The 18,693-nt window shown below is 45.0% G+C and overlaps 1 pseudogene; it reads right to left on the bottom strand.

The window, feature by feature from the left end:
• Positions 1 to 1,399: 1,399 nt before the first annotated feature.
• Positions 1,400 to 16,707, bottom strand: LOC147980190 (uncharacterized; annotated as a pseudogene).
• Between the last annotated feature and the right edge of the window lie 1,986 nt (positions 16,708 to 18,693).

Below are 18,693 nucleotides of genomic sequence, written 5' to 3' on the forward strand. Positions count from 1 at the left end.
ATGAGAGCCTGAGGGAGTCCTGGATTAGGGGGTGTCCGGATAGCCGGACTATACCTTCAGCCGGACTCCTGGACTATGAAGATACAAGATTGAAGACTTCGTCCCATGTCCGGAGGGGACTTTCCTTGGCGTGGAAGGCAAGCTTCGCGGTGCGGATATGTAGATCTCCTACCATTGTAACCGACTCTGTGTAACCCTAACCCTCTCCGGTGTCTATATAAACCGGAGGGTTTTAGTCCGTAGGACAGAACAACAATCATACCATAGGCTAGCTTCTAGGGTTTAGCCTCCTTGATCTCGTGGTAGATCTACTCTTGTACTACCCATATCATCAATATTAATCAAGAAGGAGTAGGGTTTTACCTCCATCGAGAGGGCCCGAACCTGGGTAAAAACATCGTGTCCCTTGTCTCATGTTACCATCCGCCTAGATGCACAGTTCAGGACCCCCTACCCGAGATCCGCCGGTTTTGACACCGACATTGGTGCTTTCATTGAGAGTTCCTCTGTGTCATCACTTTTAGGCCCGATGGCTCCTCCGATCATCAATAGCGATGCGGTCCAGGGTGAGACTTTTCTTCCCGGACAGATCTTTGTCTTCGGCGGCTTCGCACTGCGGGCCAATTCGCTTGGCCATCTGGAGCAGATCAAAAGCTACGCCCCTGGCCGTCAGGTCAGATTTGGAAGTTTAAATTACACGGCTGACATCCACGGGGACTTGATCTTCGACGGATTCGAGCCACAGCCGAGCACGCTGCACTGTCACGATGGGCATGATCTAGCTCTGCCGCCGAACAGTGCCTTGGAGGCCGCACCCGCTTCAGCTCTGATCCTTAATTCGGAGCCAACTGCGCCGATCGAGGATGGGTGGTTGGACACCGCCTCGGGGGCTACAATCTTTACGGCGATTGAGCCGAACACCAGCCCTGTCCTCTGCGAGGCTCGTGACTCCAAGGAGCCGGACTCCTCTCCGGACTCCGAGCCCTCCGTGCCCCTGCCGATCGAATCCGATTGGGCGCCGATCATGGAGTTCACCGCCGCGGACATCTTTCAGCATTCGCCCTTCGGCGATATTCTGAAGTCACTAAAGTCTCTCTCTTTATCAAGAGAGCCCTGGCTGGACTACGGTCAGCAAGGTTGGGATACGGACGATGAAGAAATTCAAAGCCCACCCACCACCCACTTGGTAGCCACTGTCGATAATTTAAATGACGTGCTCGACTTCAACTCCGAAGACATCGACGGTATGGACAACGATGTAGGAGACGAACATGAACCAACGCCTATAGGGCACTGGACAGCCACCTCATCTCATGATGTGTACATGGTGGACACACCTAAAGGAAGCGACGACGAGGAACACAGGGATGCAACGAGGGACCGCCCTCTCGAAAAGCAATCAAAGCGGTGACGTAAACGCTGCTCCAAGCCCCGCCTCGACAGAGACAGAAGCAATATAGACCCAGCCATAGAGCAGGACGAGCCGGCGGACGATGAACATGCCCTCGAGCAAACATCCGAACAGGGAAACTTGGATAAACAAACCGAACAACCCGCCCCCGGCGAGAACAGTATTCCGGACAACCTTACGCCGGACAAGCTCATGGAGCAGAAGAACCTCCACCAAAGGCTCGTTGCTACTGCGTGTAGCCTGAAAAGGCAGAAGCGGAAGCTTAAAACTGTGGAAGACACACTCAGAATCAAATGGAGCAAAGTATTCAATACCGCAGACAAATACGACGGTAGTCGCCACACTAAAAGCTATCCGAAGCGAAAGCTACTGCCTAAATTCGACGAGGAGGCCTTAGAGCCCCCACAATCAAAAAATAAGAAAGCCACCCGGTCGGATAGACGACCCCATGGCCAGCATAAAGCGGCAGGTGGCGCCACACACAAGCCGGCACGCGACCCACTAAAGGATTAGAATCAAAAAGATGGCCCAGCTAGATCTATCTATAGGCCAAGAAAGCAAGCTCTCGTAAGCAATGCAACACACCCAATATCCGAACATCACGGCACACCCAAATACAGGGGTGCCGCACACCCCCTATGTTTCACCGATGAGGTTCTGGACCACGAATTTCCAGCGGGATTCAAGCCCGTAAACATAGAGGCGTATGACGGAACAACAGACCCTAGAGTCTGGATTGAGGATTATATCCTCCATATACACATGGCAAGAGGAGATGACCTCCACGCCATAAAATACTTACCCCTCAAGTTTAAAGGGCCAGCTCGGCATTGGCTTAAAAGCCTTCCCGAAAACACTATTGGAAGTTGGGGAGAGCTCGAAGACGCTTTCCGGGCAAATTTTCAAGGGACCTATGTCCGCCCTCCGGATGCAGACGATCTAAGTCACATAACTCAACAAGCCGGAGAGTCAGCCCGGAAATTCTGGAACAGATTCCTTACTAAAAAGAATCAGATAGTCGACTGTCTGGACGCCGAAGCCCTAGCAGCTTTTAAGCATAACGTTCGAGATGAATGGCTTGTCAGACACCTCGGCCAAGAAAAGCCAAGAACAATGGCCGCATTAACAAGCCTGATGACCCGCTTTTGCGCAGGAGAGGACAGCTAGTTGGCAAGATGTAGCACCAGCGACCCAAGCACATTCGAAATTAGGGATGGAAACAGAAAACCGCGACGCAACAAGGACCAGCGCCGGACTAAGGGAAGCAGTCCGAAGAGCACGGCAGTCAATGCCGGATTCAAAAGCTCTCGGCAGAATCAGAAAAAGCCGCCCCTCAAAGATAATAGGGACGAGCTATCCAACTTAAACAAAATCTTGGACAAGATATGTCAAATACACAGTACTCTCGGTAAGCCTGTGAACCATACCCACAGAGATTGTTGGGTTTTCAAGCAATCCGGCAAACTCAACGCCGAACACAAGGGGCTCGACACACCAAGTGAAGACGACGACGAACCCCCAAAGCAGAGCACCAGGAAATAAAAGAATTTTCCACAAGAAGTTAAAACAGTAAACTTACTTCACATAACAAAGCGAGCGGCGCCCATAGAGATACGCGCCACACGGCCTATCCCAAAGGAGTCTCGCCACTGGTTGTTAAAATCGATAACCTTCGACAATCTGGATTACTCTAGAAGTTTCCGGAAAGCAGGATGGACTGCCTTGGTATTAGATCGAATAATCGGCGGGTTCCACTTTACAAATGTCCTGATGGATGGCGGTAGTGGCCTAAACCTGATATATCTGGATACAATCCGCCCCATGGGGATAGACCCAACAAAAATTCGCCATAGCAAAACCTCCTTTCAAGGGGTAATGCCAGGCCCGGATGCCCATTGCATGGGTTCTCTCCGGCTAGAAGTTATGTTCGGCTCCTCCGACAACTTCCGTCGCAAAAGGCTAACCTTCCATATCGCCCCATTTTCAAGTAGCTATCAAGCACTATTGGGACACGAAGCTTTCGCCCGCTTTAACGCAATTCCGCATTATGCATCTCTTACGCTTAAGATGCCCGGTCCACGAGGCATCATCTCATTAAAGGGAAAGCATTGAGCGCGCCTCTCGCGCGGAAGATTGTGCGGCTGCCTTAACAGCCCCACAATAAAACGGCTTCACCAGCCAAAACACCTAGACAGGTCATTAAAACCACGGACACGGCTAGACAAGTCCGGCATAAAAATATACTCGGTAAAGGCTTAATAGCCGTACACCCCTTGAAAGTGCGTTATATCGACTAGAGGAGGGTGAATAGGTGATTTTTATGAAATTCTTCACTTAGGAATTTTCTAGTGAGGAAATTCCTTAGCGAAGAACTACTAGCAGGGGAATAAGTACTCAGAAGTAAACATAGCAGAATACATGCATGGTCATCATGATGAAATGAAGACAAACACAAAGTACAGAAAGCGTAAACACATGATAGCACAAGATGAAGACAAGCAGACTGAAGAAATTAAACTAAGGAAATTGAGAAAGTCTTCAGTCAAAGTCTTCAAACACAGATATGAACAAACACACAACACAGTAATGAGGAAATGAAAGTGTTGAGGAAATAGAACCAGTTGGCTTGGTGAAGACAATGATTTGGTAGACTAGTTCCAACTGCTGTCTCAGTTGTACATCTGGTTGGAGCGGCTAGGTATTTAAACCTGAGGACACACAGTCCCGGACACACAGTCCTCACCGTATTCTCCTTGAGCTAAGGACACACAGTCCTCGCCCAATCACTCGTGGTAAGTCTTTAGGTGACTTCCGAACCTTCACAAACTCGGTCACTCAGCGATCCACAATTCCTCTTGGATGCTCTAGACCATGACGCCTAACCGTATGGAAGAAGCATAGTCTTCAAAGGTAACAAGCGTCGGATCCATGCAGGATCAATCTCTTCAGTGATGCTCAATCACTTTGGGTTTGTAGGTGTTTGGGTTTGGGTTTGGATTTTCCTCACTTGATGATTTTCGCTCAAAGTCCTCGGAGGATGGGATGCTCTCAAATGACAAGTGTCAGTTTCTAGCGGAGCAGCCAACTAGCTAGTGGTTGTGGGGGGCGGCTATTTATAGCCTAGGGAGCAGCCCGACATGATAAGACATAAATGCCCTTCAATGATATGACCGTTGGATGGATAAGATATTTTGGGACAGCTGGCGCGCAGCACAGCAACGGTCGGAAATTTGAGGTACAAATTCCTCAGGGCTATCATGTTCCTCACTGTGTAAGCAATCCACACTAGCGAATTCCTAACTCCTCAGTCAGAACAAAGTCCTCAGTGACCAGAAAAACCGCGTCTCTGTCACTGAAGAAATTGACTGAACTGTATGAGATTTCCAATGGCTTCACTCGAAGGGATTGGTAGGTGTAGGATTTGAGTTGAGCATCACATGGAAATTTCTCCTTAGTATTTCCTCGACCCCCTTTAATAGTACGGTGTTTCCTATGACTCAAGAAAGAGAAAATGAAACTACGAAAACAAAAGTCTTCACGCTTCATGTTCCTCGAATGAATACCAAGTCTTCAGGGTTACACCAATTTCTTCACTTTCAAAGTCTTCAGAAAGTCTTCAGAATATCAAAGTCTTCAGTCGAAGAACTTCATTTTTAGGGGTTGACTTTCTCTGTAAATATGAAACTCCTCATAGACTTATAGACCTGTGTACACTCATAAACACATTAGATCCTTAACCTATAAGTCTTCAATACACCAAAATCACTAAGGGGCACTAGATGCACTTACAATCTCCCCCTTTTTGGTGATTGATGACAATATAGGTTAAGTTTTCAACGGGGATAAATATATGAAGTGTAAATACTGATATTTAGGAATTTGATTGCAAGATATAGAAGAACTCCCCCTGAAGATGTGCATAGTGAGGAATTTGCTTTTGAAGAAATGCACACTTGAAGAGTTGAATCATGGAGATCTCCCCCTATATCTTGTAATTCATACACGCATTTGATATATAATATGAAGAATTTGAAATGCATGATGAAAAATGGTGACTGACGAATTTCAGCATGCGTGCGATAATATTAACGAGGAATAAGCATGCAGAATAACGTAGCAAAAGTATCAGACCACCATCGGATTTAAGTTTACAACTCGATCAAATAAAAGTTTCAGAAGAACGAGAGTTGTAACTTAGCAAAAAAGCGCCCATATAGTAGACCCGCTTGAAGACTAACTCAAATTTCTCCCCCTTTGTCATCAAATGACCAAAAGTTTCGAAACTGAGGACTAACGCCCCTGAAGATAATCAAGTTGATGAAGGAGCGCCAGCGTTGTTGGGGTCGTTTGTCGTAGTAGGGCCTGGCGCAGTGTCGTCCAAGTCTTCATTTTCATCAGTGTCACGCGATGAAGAATAGGAGCTGGCCACCAAAGAAGGAACCTTGACCTTCTTGTACTTCTTCGGAGGAGGTGCAGACCAGTCAAACTCTTCCTTGAGACCCATTTTCTTCAGATCTTCAGCGCTGTAAACTTGAGACAGAACAGCCCAGGTTCGGTTGAGGGTTTCATGGAGGTAGTAGTGGTTTTTCTTCACTGCATTGTGTGTTGAAGTCATGTTGTGAAGAATTGAACCAAACTGACGCTTGACCCATTTATGATTGTGATCAACCTTCTGATGAAGACTGAGGAGTAACTCACGATCAGTCATCACCCTGGGTGCTGTGGCTTGAGGATTTTGCTTGGCATTGTTGGCGGCAGAGTCATGTGTGGCAGAGTCATCATTGGTGGAATAAGATGCAGCCTTGCGAAATTGACCATCCAATGGACGAATGCCTTCATCAATCATAGCAGTTTCCTTGCCCTTTTCATCAGCTGAGAAAATGTCCTTTTGAGGACTTCAATAGGAGGCAAGTAGCTACAGTGGTTCAGAGTGTCAGCTTTATAGTTGAGTGAAGACCTTGTCCTGATGAATCTCATAATCCATGGCGCATAAGGCTTCAGCTCAAATGGTGACATAGCAATATTGGCCAGAGTCCTCATGAAGAAATCATGGAAGTTGACGGGAACGCCATGACAGATGTTGAAAAGCATGTTCTTCATGATGCCAACGACTTCTTCATCATTTGAGTCGTGGCCTTTGATAGGACTCATCGTCTTCGACAGAATGCGATAGACAGTCCGAGGCACATACAACAATTCCTTGACGAGGAAATTGGTTCGAGGGGCCTATCCTGGCTTCAAAGGCTTCATCAGCACTTGCGTGTAGTGATTTGAAAGCTCAGGTTCACTATAGACACAACGTGCATCTTCAAAGGGAGGACTGAGTGGTAGGGCACGAAGCAATTCAGACGCTGGTGCCTTGTGATGAGTATTTTCAGACATCCAGTCGAGCACCCATGAATTCACATCTTCAGAATCTCCTGTGATGTGCAGCGTTGCATAGAACTGAAGAATGAGTTCTTCATTCCAATCACAGATGTCAGTGCAGAAGTTAAGCAGCCCAGCGTCGTGAAGAACACTGAGGACTGGCTGGAAGCATGGCAGAGATTCCATGTCTACATGAGGAATATGTGCATAGTCGAAGACTTTGTCTTTGTTGAACAGCACTGAGGAATAGAAGTTGGCTTGACTAGCAGTCCAGAAACGCCTCTTCCTTATGCGAGCAGAGTCATATGGATTGTAATCAGTGAAGAATACATGCTCACCAAAGAAGTTTTCAGCCTTGAACTTTTGCTTGCGCGAGAATGGATCCTTTGGTTTTGGTAGAGGAGTATCAGTGAGTTGCATCACTACCTCAGGAATCGCAATCTCAGGTTCATCGGTCTGAGGAATTTCTGGTTCCTCCTCAGGTGCAGTCACATTGTCAGCAGTAGCAGTTTCTTCAGCACTAGTGGCTGGAATGTCTTCACGGACAGATGAGGTGGGATGAGTTTCTTCAGAGCCCAATTGAACTGTTGGTGCAGGGGAGTGAAGGATTTGCTGTAGTGGGGTGAAGAGTGGAGAATTGGGATGCTGACTTTCCCAAAAGTCGTCATTCATTACTGGAGTTGTGCTTCCAATGTCCACATCTTCATCATCAATTTCTTCAACACTTGCCTCTTCAGCAGTAAACTGAGGCATTGGTGATGATACCACTGGGGTTGAAGGGATTGCATCCACTTCAATTTCCTCATCAATCTGCTCTGACGAAGCAGCAGATTGAGTTTCTTCATCAGATCCACTTGGGATCACATATTCTTCATCAAAAGGAACAAGGTCCTTTGATGGCATGGTAGAAATCGGAACAGCATCAATTGGATTTTCGTATGAGCTGGTCATAGGCTTCATCTTCTTTGGAGCTGAAGATTCTGAAGCACTTGATGTTTTCCTTTTCTTCACTGCAGCTCGCTCTGCAGCCTTGGTCTTCTTCACATCTGATGCAGATGGAAGGATAGGAGTTGGTGTTGGCGCAGGTGGAGCTGAGGAATCTGTTTGAATTTCCTCAGGCGCAACTGATGCAGTTGCCCTGACTTGTTCAGTTTCTTCAGGCGCACCACTAGTGAATGCCCTGGCAATTTCTTCAGCAGCTGGAATGGAGTCATCAGCCCTGGAACTAGCATTTTCTTCAGCAGCCTGAAAGTCATCAGCGGTGCTGGCATGTTCTTCAGTGGGCTGAGTAGAAGCTTCAGCTTGAGGAACTTCTTGTTGCGATGGGGCAGCAACATTGGTGAAATTCTCAGTCAGTTTCACAAACCTGACTTTGGCTCCTTTCCAATCAGCATAGTATGAGTCAAATTTGTCGCTGAGGGCTTTGATGTCAGACTGGACTTTGATGAGTTCATCAGTCGACATTTTGACCATGTTGGTCTTCAGAAACTTCTCTTTCATGTACTGGGCCTTCTTGATCTGCCTGGCCTGGTCATACTTCCACTTCTCCTCTTGGATGAAGTGAGTCAACATGTGATTTTGACCAGGTGTCAACTTGAAGTCAGGCATAGGCGTATTTGGATCCTTATGCCAGAGCTCAATGTAATCGAGAATCGCCCTTGGATCCAAAAGCAGTGGCACAGGTGTGCCTTTGGCTCTAACGGCCCTTTCTTGTCTATCTCTGATGATTTCCGCAAGTTCATCATCATCAGCCTCATCATCTTCAGGTGGCTCTTGGAAGGCGACCTGTTTCTTCTTGGGACTTGGCCGAGGACCTCGTCCAGCAGTTGCCTTAGTCTTCAGCAGAGTGGGGCCAGATGAAGAATTTGGTGCAACTGAGGAACTTGCTGAGACACCAGAGGCAATAGAGATGCCTGCAGTCCTTTGGCACGAGGCCAGATGCACAGGTCCTGACGACTTTGTCGGAACAGCTGAGGACTTTGGAGGAGGTGCTAAGGATTTTGAAGGAGCAGGAGCAGCTTGAGGAATTGGTCGTGAAGATTTTGACGTTCCTGGCCGTGAGGGCGCAGCTGAGGAACTTGGCCGTGAGGGCACTGTTGGTGAAGCACTTGGCTTTCGAGCGGGCTTCTTTGCCATTGATTTCCTCGGCTTGACAGAGGCCTCAGTGGCAGCAGCAGCAGCAGAATATTTGTTGAATTTCCTCACTACTTCTCTGGCTTGTCTTGCCAACTTGGCTTGACGCCTGGCCCATTCTTCAGGAAAGTCCTCACCACGTTTGACGCTAGTGGGATCAGCCACTTGGCCAGGTGCTAGTGGAAGTCTTGGGCATGGAGGGTTGAGAGCTAATTTCTTCATGTACTTTGGAGTAACGTATCTGTACTCCCTCCATTCACGTGCCCATCTCCGTTCTATCCTCTGAATGCGCACCTTGCGCTGATTTTTGTTCTCTTTGCTAAACTTGGCTTCATCAGGTGTGCAGTACTCAGCATATATATCCTCAGGGATTTCAAACGCATTCATAACCTCAGGTTTCTTTCCTCCTTTCTGCGGCTTCTTACCATCTGCCATATTCTTCAGCTGAGGAATTTGAACAATCGAATTCTCTGAAGAAGTATGCAGTTTTTCTTCGAGGAACGCTGCAAATGAGTTAAGTTGATGAGAACCTAGTGATTCAGCAGCGGACATGAGTACCTGTGAACAGAATATAGTTGCGAGGAATTTGGAGAGGTCATATGCGTTCTCAGAAGGTTTTTCAAAAAGGACAAGTTTGAGGAATTTGACCAGATGCGTCTTGAAGAATTTCACTAAGCATGCTTTGTCTTAGGTTCCAGAGTTGTATAGATCAGAGATCCACACAATTGAGGAATCTTGAAGAAAATAAAGCTTAGAGAAATGAATCAAGAACAAAAGATTTGTGAGGTGTTTTGTGTGTGACGATTTGAGAAATAAAACACCTTTTGAAGATTTTGTAGAAAAGTTTCGAATCAAAGAGGGCAGTAAAAGTAACTTTTAATTACCCTAAATGAAGAACACGACGAATAGTGAGGTGAAACAGTGAAGTTCGTCGGTGCAGATCTTCCACGCCCTAACTCGGCGGAGGAAGACGTCTACGGCGGCGGCGGAGGTGAAGATTTCCGCGGTCGGCGCGAGTACGACGGCAACGAGGTCGAGGCAGTGAAGCTCTTCCTCACCGGCGATGATGGAGTAGCGGCGGCGCTAGGGTTTGGGAAGCTCGAGCGGGAGAGAGAGATCGAGCAGAGTAAAGGAAGTGAGGAAGGGGTGAGGGGGTATTTATAGTGGCAGTGAAAAACTGTTCGCCCGAAGATTTTGGGACGAACGTGCCCCTGACCCTTCTCCTTCGCACGACATGTGTCACCCACGTACTGTGTAGTGGAGATCGTGTTAGATCGTGGGTGAATAGAATAATGCATCGTGGGATGCGGAACGGTTTGAGCGGCAAAACGGAAAATTTGGATAAGATTAGTTTTAATGTTTCGTTCGCAATTTCTTCAGCTGACAAGGACACAGTGAAGATTTTGAACGAGTTTCAAATAGAGCGCACATGAAGAATTTGTGAATAGATTGGATTGAGTATAGCATAGAGGGGGAAGGGTCCGATCACATTCACTTAGCAGAAAAACCAACTTGAAGAAATAGCCATAAGTGAATGCTGTAGAGGACATAAAATCATATATATATATATAGCCAATGAAGAAAAACAACGGAAACAGTGAAGATTTTGAATACTTGAAGAATTTGAGCAACTGAGGAATTTCAAAACTGAGGAAAAACTAAAATTGAAGATTTTTCAAGTTTTGTGGTGGCGTGACCCACCGTATAAGAATGCTGATTTCAGACACCGCGTACAATTGTCGTAGGGTTCTGAGAATCAAATTCTTCATTAATTTCTTCACACTTAGAGTGTTATTCTTCATTGATTGAAGAAAAACGTTTCTTCATGTGTTGCACATCTAAGTCGTCAATTTTGCATAAGTGTTAGGATGAGTGCCTTTTCAAAGTACATTCGAAGACTCTAAGATATTTAGCTCACACCGCAACTTGCTAAATCTCTTCTCATTCAAGGGCTTAGTGAAGATATCGGCTAGCTGTTCTTCAGTCTTCACATGCTCAATAGAAATGTCGCCCTTCAACACATGATCACGAAGAAAATGATGACGAATCTGAATGTGCTTTGTCTTCGAGTGTTGAACTAGGTTGTGAGCAATCTTGATGGCACTCTCATTGTCACAGAGGAGTGGCACATTCTTCACGTAGACGCCATAGTCCTTGAGTGTTTGCTTCATCCATAGCAGTTGAGCACAGCAAGAACCAGCAGCAATGTACTCAGCTTCAGCAGTAGACAGTGATACGCAGTTCTGTTTCTTTGAGGACCAACAGACCAAGGATCGTCCGAGGAAATGACAAGTACCAGATGTTGACTTGCGGTCCACACGATCACCAGCATAGTCAGATTCAGAATATCCAATGAGATCAAAATCCGAGCCCTTGCGATACCATAATCCTAGTGTTGGTGTGTGAGCTAGATATCGAAGAATATGCTTCACAGCCTTATGGTGTGATTCCTTCGGTGCAGCTTGAAATCGGGCACACATGCAAACACTAAGCATTATATCTGGCCTAGATGCACATAAGTACAATAAAGAGCCAATCATGGAGCGGTATACCTTATGATCGAAGTCAATACCATTTTCATCAGTGCATAGATGACCATTTGTGGGCATAGGAATTTTGATGCCTTTGCAATCTTGCATGCCGAATTTCTTCAGGACATCCTTGAGGTATTTCTCCTGAGATATGAATATGCCATTGCGCTGTTGACGAATTTGAAGACCTAAGAAGAATTTCAACTCTCCCATCATAGACATTTGATATTCTTCACTCATCATATAGGCAAATTCATCACTGTAACGTTGGTCAGTACAGCCAAAGATGATATCATCAACATATATTTGACACACAGACAGTTCACCATGAAGAATTCCTTCAAAGTATCATACCACGCCCGTGGGGCCTGCTTGAGACCATAGAGGGCCTTATTGAGTCTGAAGACTTTGTCAGGAAGTTTTGGATCTTCAAAACCTGGGGGTTGAGCAACATATACTTCTTCCTCAAGCTTACCATTGAGGAATGCACTTTTCACATCCATTTGATACAAGATGATATCATGATGGTTAGCATAAGCAAGTAATATGCGAATAGCCTCAAGTCTAGCAACAGGTGCAAAAGTTTAATCGAAATCAATTCCTTCAACCTGTGTGTAGCCTTGAGCTACTAAATGTGCCTTATTCCTCACCACAACACCATTTTCATCTTGCTTGTTGCGGTAGATCCACTTTGTGCCAATGATATTATGCTTGCGAGGATCTGGACGATTGACCAGTTCCCAGACATTGTTGAGCTTGAACTGATGTAATTCTTCTTGCATGGCCTGAATCCACTCAGGCTCCAGAAATGCCTCATCTACCTTAGTGGGCTTTGTGATAGAGACAAAAGCAAAGTGCCCACAAAAGTTAGATAGATGTGAAGCTTTTGAGCGGGTGAGAGGACCTGGTGCTCTAATGTCATCGATGATCTTCTCCACTTGCACTTCTTTCGCAACGCGAGGATGAGCTGGTTGTCATTGAGGAATTTGATCAGCATTTTCTTTAGCATCAATTTCCTCAGCATTTTCTTCAAGTACATCAGCTCGACGTTCTTCACGTTCTGGAATGAATTCTTCAGCAGATTCTTCAGTAGGAATGACACCTTCAGTAGCCTTGTGCTTGATAGAATCCTCAGGTGCTGGTTCATCTAACACAGAAGGTAGGTGCTCTCTTTGCGAGCCATTAGTTTCATCGAACCGCACATCTACAGTTTCAACAATCTTGTGAAGAACATTGTTGAAGACTCTGTAGGTGTGCGAGTACTTTCCGTAACCAAGCATAAAACCTTCATGTGCTTTCGGTGTAAATTTAGAGTTGTGATAAGGGTCTCTAATCTAGCATTTAGCACCGAAGACTTTGAAATAACTCACATTGGGTTTCTTGACAGTGAGGAGTTCATAGGCAGTCTTCTTGAAGAATTTGTGAAGATATACTCTGTTGATGATATGGCACGCAGTATCAATTGCATCAACCCAGAAACGACGAGGGGTTTTGTACTCGTCAAGCATAGTGCGAGCCATCTCATCAAGAGTCATGTTCTTGCGCTCCACGACGCCATTCTGTTGAGGAGTATAAGAAGCAGATAACTCATGAGTAATACCAAGTTCATCAAGATAATCATCGAGACCCGAATTCTTGAACTCAGTGCCATTGTCACTTCTGATGTGCTTGATCTTCACACCAAAGTTGGTTGAAGCCCTCGAGGAAAATCATTTGAAGACTTCCTGCACTTCATGTTTGTAAGAAACAAGGTGTACCCATGTGTAACGAGAGTAATCATCAACAATAACAAAGCCATATTGAGATGCTTCATTTCAAACAGAGGAATAGTGATTAGGACCGAAGAGATCCATGTGAAGCAATTCAAATGGACGAGTAGTGGTCATGATAGTCTTCGCTGGATGCTTGGCCTTGGTCATCTTTCCAGCTTCACAGGCACCGCATAAGTGATCCTTGAGGAATTTGACATTCTCAATGCCAATAACATGCTTCTTCTTTGCAAGCGTGTGCAAATTCCTCATGCCTGCATGACCAAGTCGTCGATGCCATAGCCATCCTTCTGAAGCTTTTGCAAGTAGGCACACGGCTGGTTGTGAATCTGCAGAGAAATCAACAATATACAAGTCTCCTCTCCTAAAGCCTTCGAAGACTTTGGACTTGTCAGCTTCCATAATCACAACACAACGATACTTGCCGAAGACAACAACCATATCAAGATCACAAAGCATTGACACAGACATAAGGTTGTATCCTAAGGACTCAACAAGCATGACTTTGTCCATGTGTCAATCCTTTGTGATAGCAACTTTACCTAGACCCAATACCTGACTTTTGCTTTTGTCAGCGAAGATGATATGCTTCAGATGTGATGACGATAAGGGAGCATCCATCAATAGATTCCTTTCACCAGTCATGTGATTTGTACATCCACTATCAAGGACCCACTTAGTGGCTTTGGGTTGATCATCCTGCAGATGAATTAGTGCAACTTACGAACCTCATATACTTCAGCAGTGAAGAATATGATATCACAATTCATCATATCAATTTCATCAAGTAGTAAGACAGATAAAACAGTGTGAGGACGTGAGAAATCAAAATTCATTTCTTCATGATTAGCCTGCGTCCTTTCAGGCACTTTGTCAGGTCCCCAACAAATTCTTCAGACGCTACAGTACGTCTGGAGACCTGACCCTGCAGAAGAGATTAGTTCTTTTTCTTCACCACCCACATCTGAAGGGGTGGCAAAGAGTTCATCACTCTGTGGGCTCCATATGAGAACGGTGGCATAGAGGCCAAACCATTTCGTTTCACATAAGAGGGGTTAGGGTAAGCATATGAATAAGCAGAGAAATTCTTCGAGGATTTATGAACATAATGATTAGAAGAATAATGCTCATATTCATAGCCCTTGGCTCTTCCCTACGAAACAGAGTTGTTAGCACGATGATGTTCATATGAGGACTGTGATCCATATGAGAAATTTGATCCATGTGAGGAATTTGGTCTGTATGAGGACTTGGATCCATATGAAGAATTTGATCTAGGGTTCCTATTCTTCACAGGTGGTGTCATGAGGACATTCACCTGAAGACTTTCAAGGCACTTTTTGGGAACCTAGATTTTCTTCATAGGGGAACCGTTCCTGCAGTTAGTGCCAACATATCTAGCAAATACTTCACCATTCTGATTTTTGAACAGTTTATAGTTGGAGTCAAATGACTCATCAGAAGAATGAGAAGATTCACATGTATAGCCAGATAAATTAGATGGGTCAACTGGAGGTCCCTTTGCAGCAACCCATGAGGTTTTGGGGTACTTCTCAGGCTTCCAATATGTACCATCAGCATTGAGTTTCCTCTCAATGGCAATACCCTCTTTCCTAGGGTTCCTATTGAGGATCTGCTTTTTAAGCACATCACAAAGAGTCTGATGCCCTTTGAGGCTTTTGTACATGCCTGTCATGTACAATTCCTTCAGCCCTGCATCGTCAGTCATACTAGCAATGTCCTCAGATGAGGAATTAGTGATAGCAGAGGCAGGTGAAGAATTTGTAACATTAGAAGCATTTGAACATTCAGGTGAAGAATTAGTAGATTCTCGTTCAATGCATTTTAAACATGGAGGAATAAATTCTTCCTGAGCAGCGCTGATTTGTTGAGCAAGTAATGAATCGCGCTCCTTCTGAAGATCTTCATAACTCACTCTTAGCTCCTCAAGATCTTGCTTTCTTTGAAGAAATTCATAAGAAAGCTTCTCATGATCAGACAAGAGAGTGTTATGATGACCTTGAAGGTTGTCAAACCTGGTCTGAAGTCTTTGAAGATTTTTAGTCAAGGCTTTAGTGCGATCCATTTCTTCACCCAACATATCATCACTTTTGTCTAGCATGTTTTGAACCTTTTCAAAAGCCTTTTGTTGTTTTACAGCAATCTTAGCAAGTTTAGAGTAGCTAGGCTTAAGATTGTCATCAGATTCATCTTCACTAGACTCAGAGGAGGTATATCTAGGTACCTTGGCACCCTTTGCCATGAAGCAATAGGTGGGAGCGTAGTCATCGTTGCCTTCATCAGCCTTGTTGGTGAGATCATTTTCTTCAGAGTTGAAGATAGACTTGCTGACGAATGCGGTAGCGAGGGCTAGGCTCGCCACACCTGATTCAGAGTCCTCAGAAGCCTCCTCTTCCTCTTGTTCCTCAGATTCAGCTTCAGAGTCCATTTCCTTGCCAATGAATGCCCGAGCCTTCTTGGAGCTGCTCTTCTTGTGAAATTAAGACTTTGAGGATTTTGGCGATGAAGATTTTGATGACTTCTTCTTTTTCTTCGCATCATCAGAACTGTAATCCTTGTATTTCTTCTTCTTTGATTCCTTTTCCCACTGAGGACAATCTTGAATGTAATGTCCTGGTTTCTTGCACTTGTGACAAAGCCTCTTCTTGTAGTCACTGGATGAGGAATCATTGCTCCTTGAGGGTTTTCCAAAGAGACCACGTCTCGAGAACTTCTGGAATTTCTTCACAAGCAGTGCTAGATCATGACTCAGTTCTTCAGGGTCACCAAGGCTGCTACCAGAGTCTTCATCTTCGGATTCTGATACTGCCTTGGCCTTCAGTGCACGTGATCTGCCATAGCTCGAACCATAGAGATCTCTCTTTTCAGCAAGCTGGAACTCATGAGTGTTTAGCCTCTCGAGGATATCAGCGGGATCAAGTGACTTGTAATTAGCACGCTCTTGTATCATCAATGCCAGAGTATCAAATGAGGAATCAAGCGATCTCAGCAATTTCTTCACCACCTCATGGTCGGTGATGTCAGTGGCACCAAGTGCTTGAAGCTCATTTGAGATGTCAGTGAGGCGATCGAAGGTTTGCTGAACATTTTCATTGTCGAGTCTTTTGAAGCGGTTGAAGAGATTGCGAAGAACATCAACTCGAGAATCACACTGAATTGAAACTCCTTCATTGACTTTGGACAGCCTATCCCAGATAAGCTTAGCAGTTTCCAAAGCACTCACTCTGCCATACTGTCCTTTACTCAGATGGCCACATATGATATTCTTCACTTGGGAATTGAGTTGCTTGAATCTCTTCACATCGGTAGCGTTCAGTGAGGGTGAGACGGAGGGAACACCATTTTCCACAACGTACTAGAGATCATTATCAATTGCCTCAAGATGCATTCGCATCTTGTTCTTCCAGTAGGGTTAGTCCGTCCCATCGAAGGTAGGACACCCAGCAGAGACCTTGATCATACCTGCGGTCGACATAACTAAAACTCCAGGTGGTTAAACCAAAATCACACAGAACAAGGGAGTACCTTGCTCTGATACCAATTGAAAGTGCGTTATATCGACTAGAGGGGGTGAATAGGCGATTTTTATGAAATTCTTCACTGAGGAATTTGCTAGTGAGGAAATTCCTTAGTGAAGAACTACTAGCAGCGGAATAAGTACTCAGAAGTAAACATAGCAGAATACATGCATGGTCATCATGATGAAATGAAGACAAACACAAAGTACAGAAAGCGTAAACACAGGATAGCACAAGATGAAGACAAGCAGACTGAAGAAATTGAACTAAGGAAATTGAGAAAGTCTTCATTCAAAGTCTTCAAACACAGATATGAACAAACACACAACACAGTAATGAGGAAACGAAAGTGTTGAGGAAATAGAACCAGTTAGCTTGGTGAAGACAATGATTTGGTAGACCAGTTCCAACTGCTTTCTCAGTTGTACATCTGGTTGGAGCGGCTAGGTATTTAAACCTAAGGACACATAGTCCCAGACACATAGTCCTCACTGTATTCTCCTTGAGCTAAGGACACACAGTCCTTGCCCAATCACTCATGGTAAGTCTTCAGGTGACTTTCGAACCTTCACAAACTCGGTCACTCAGCGATCCACAATTCCTCTTGGATGCTCTAGACCATGACGCCTAACCGTCTGGAAGAAGCACAGTCTTCAAAGGTAACAAGCGTCGGATCCATGCAGGATCAATCTCTTCAGTGATGCTCAATCACTTTGGGTTTGTAGGTGTTTGGGTTTGGGTTTGGATTTTCCTCACTTCATGATTTTCGCTCAAAGTCCTCGGAGGATGGGATGCTCTCAAATGACAAGTGTCAGTTTCTATCGGAGCAGCCAACCAGCTAGTGGTTGTGGGGGCGGCTATTTATAGCCTCGGGAGCAGCCCGACATGATAAGACATAAATGCCCTTCAATGATATGACCGTTGGATGGATAAGATATTTTGGGACAGCTGGCGCGCAGCACAGCAACGGTCGGAAATTTGAGGTACAAATTCCTCAGGGCTATCATGTTCCTCACTGTGTAGGCAATCCGCACTGGCGAATTCCTAACTCCTCAGTCAGAACAAAGTCCTCAATGACCAGAAGAACTGCGTCTCTGTCACTGAACAAATTAACTGAACTGTATGAGATTTCCAATGGCTTCACTCGAAGGGATTGGTAGGTGTAGGATTTGAGTTGAGCATCACATGGAAATTTCTCCTTAGTATTTCCTCGACCCCCTTTAATAGTACGGTGTTTCCTATGACTCAAGAAAGAGAAAATGAAACTACGAAAACAAAAGTCTTCACGCTTCATGTTCCTTGAATGAATACCAAGTCTTCAGGGTTACACCAATTTCTTCACTTTCAAAGTCTTCAGAAAGTCTTCAGAATATCAAAGTCTTCAGTCGAAGAACTTCATTTTTAGGGGTCGACTTTCTCTGTAAATATGAAACTCCTCATAGACTTATAGACCTGTGTACACTCATAAACACATTAGATCCTTAACCTATAAGTCTTCAATACACCAAAATCACTAAGGGGCACTAGATGCACTTACACCCCTGTACTAGGGGCTCCGCGCATATAAAACAAGAGACAATCAAGCTCAATTTCACCCATTTTAATTTATACTTTGTTTATTTAGTATAACTTTTGTTCGGCACGACCTTTCTTCAACTAAGTTCCTCTCTTTTACAGATGAACACCATGCTGCGCCCGTCCAGGATACGGCACAACGGAGACACAGGCGCAGACGTGCAGCAGGGACCCGTTCCAAGGATTCTTTTCAGATTAAGACCATGCGTAAACCTTTTTTACTATCTCTTGTTGATACACATCCCCCGGTTTTTTGGTATAACCGAGGAGGAGGCTGGCGTCTTGGCATGTGGCCACGTCAGAATTTTGCGCGTACCTAGACACTAGGGGCTTATAACTAAGGGTGTTGTACCGCTCACCCTCATAAA

The sequence above is a fragment of the Triticum urartu genome, chromosome 3A (genome assembly GCF_056163025.1).
Source record: "Triticum urartu cultivar PI428250 chromosome 3A, HENAU_Tu73, whole genome shotgun sequence".
Lineage (NCBI taxonomy): Eukaryota > Viridiplantae > Streptophyta > Magnoliopsida > Poales > Poaceae > Triticum > Triticum urartu.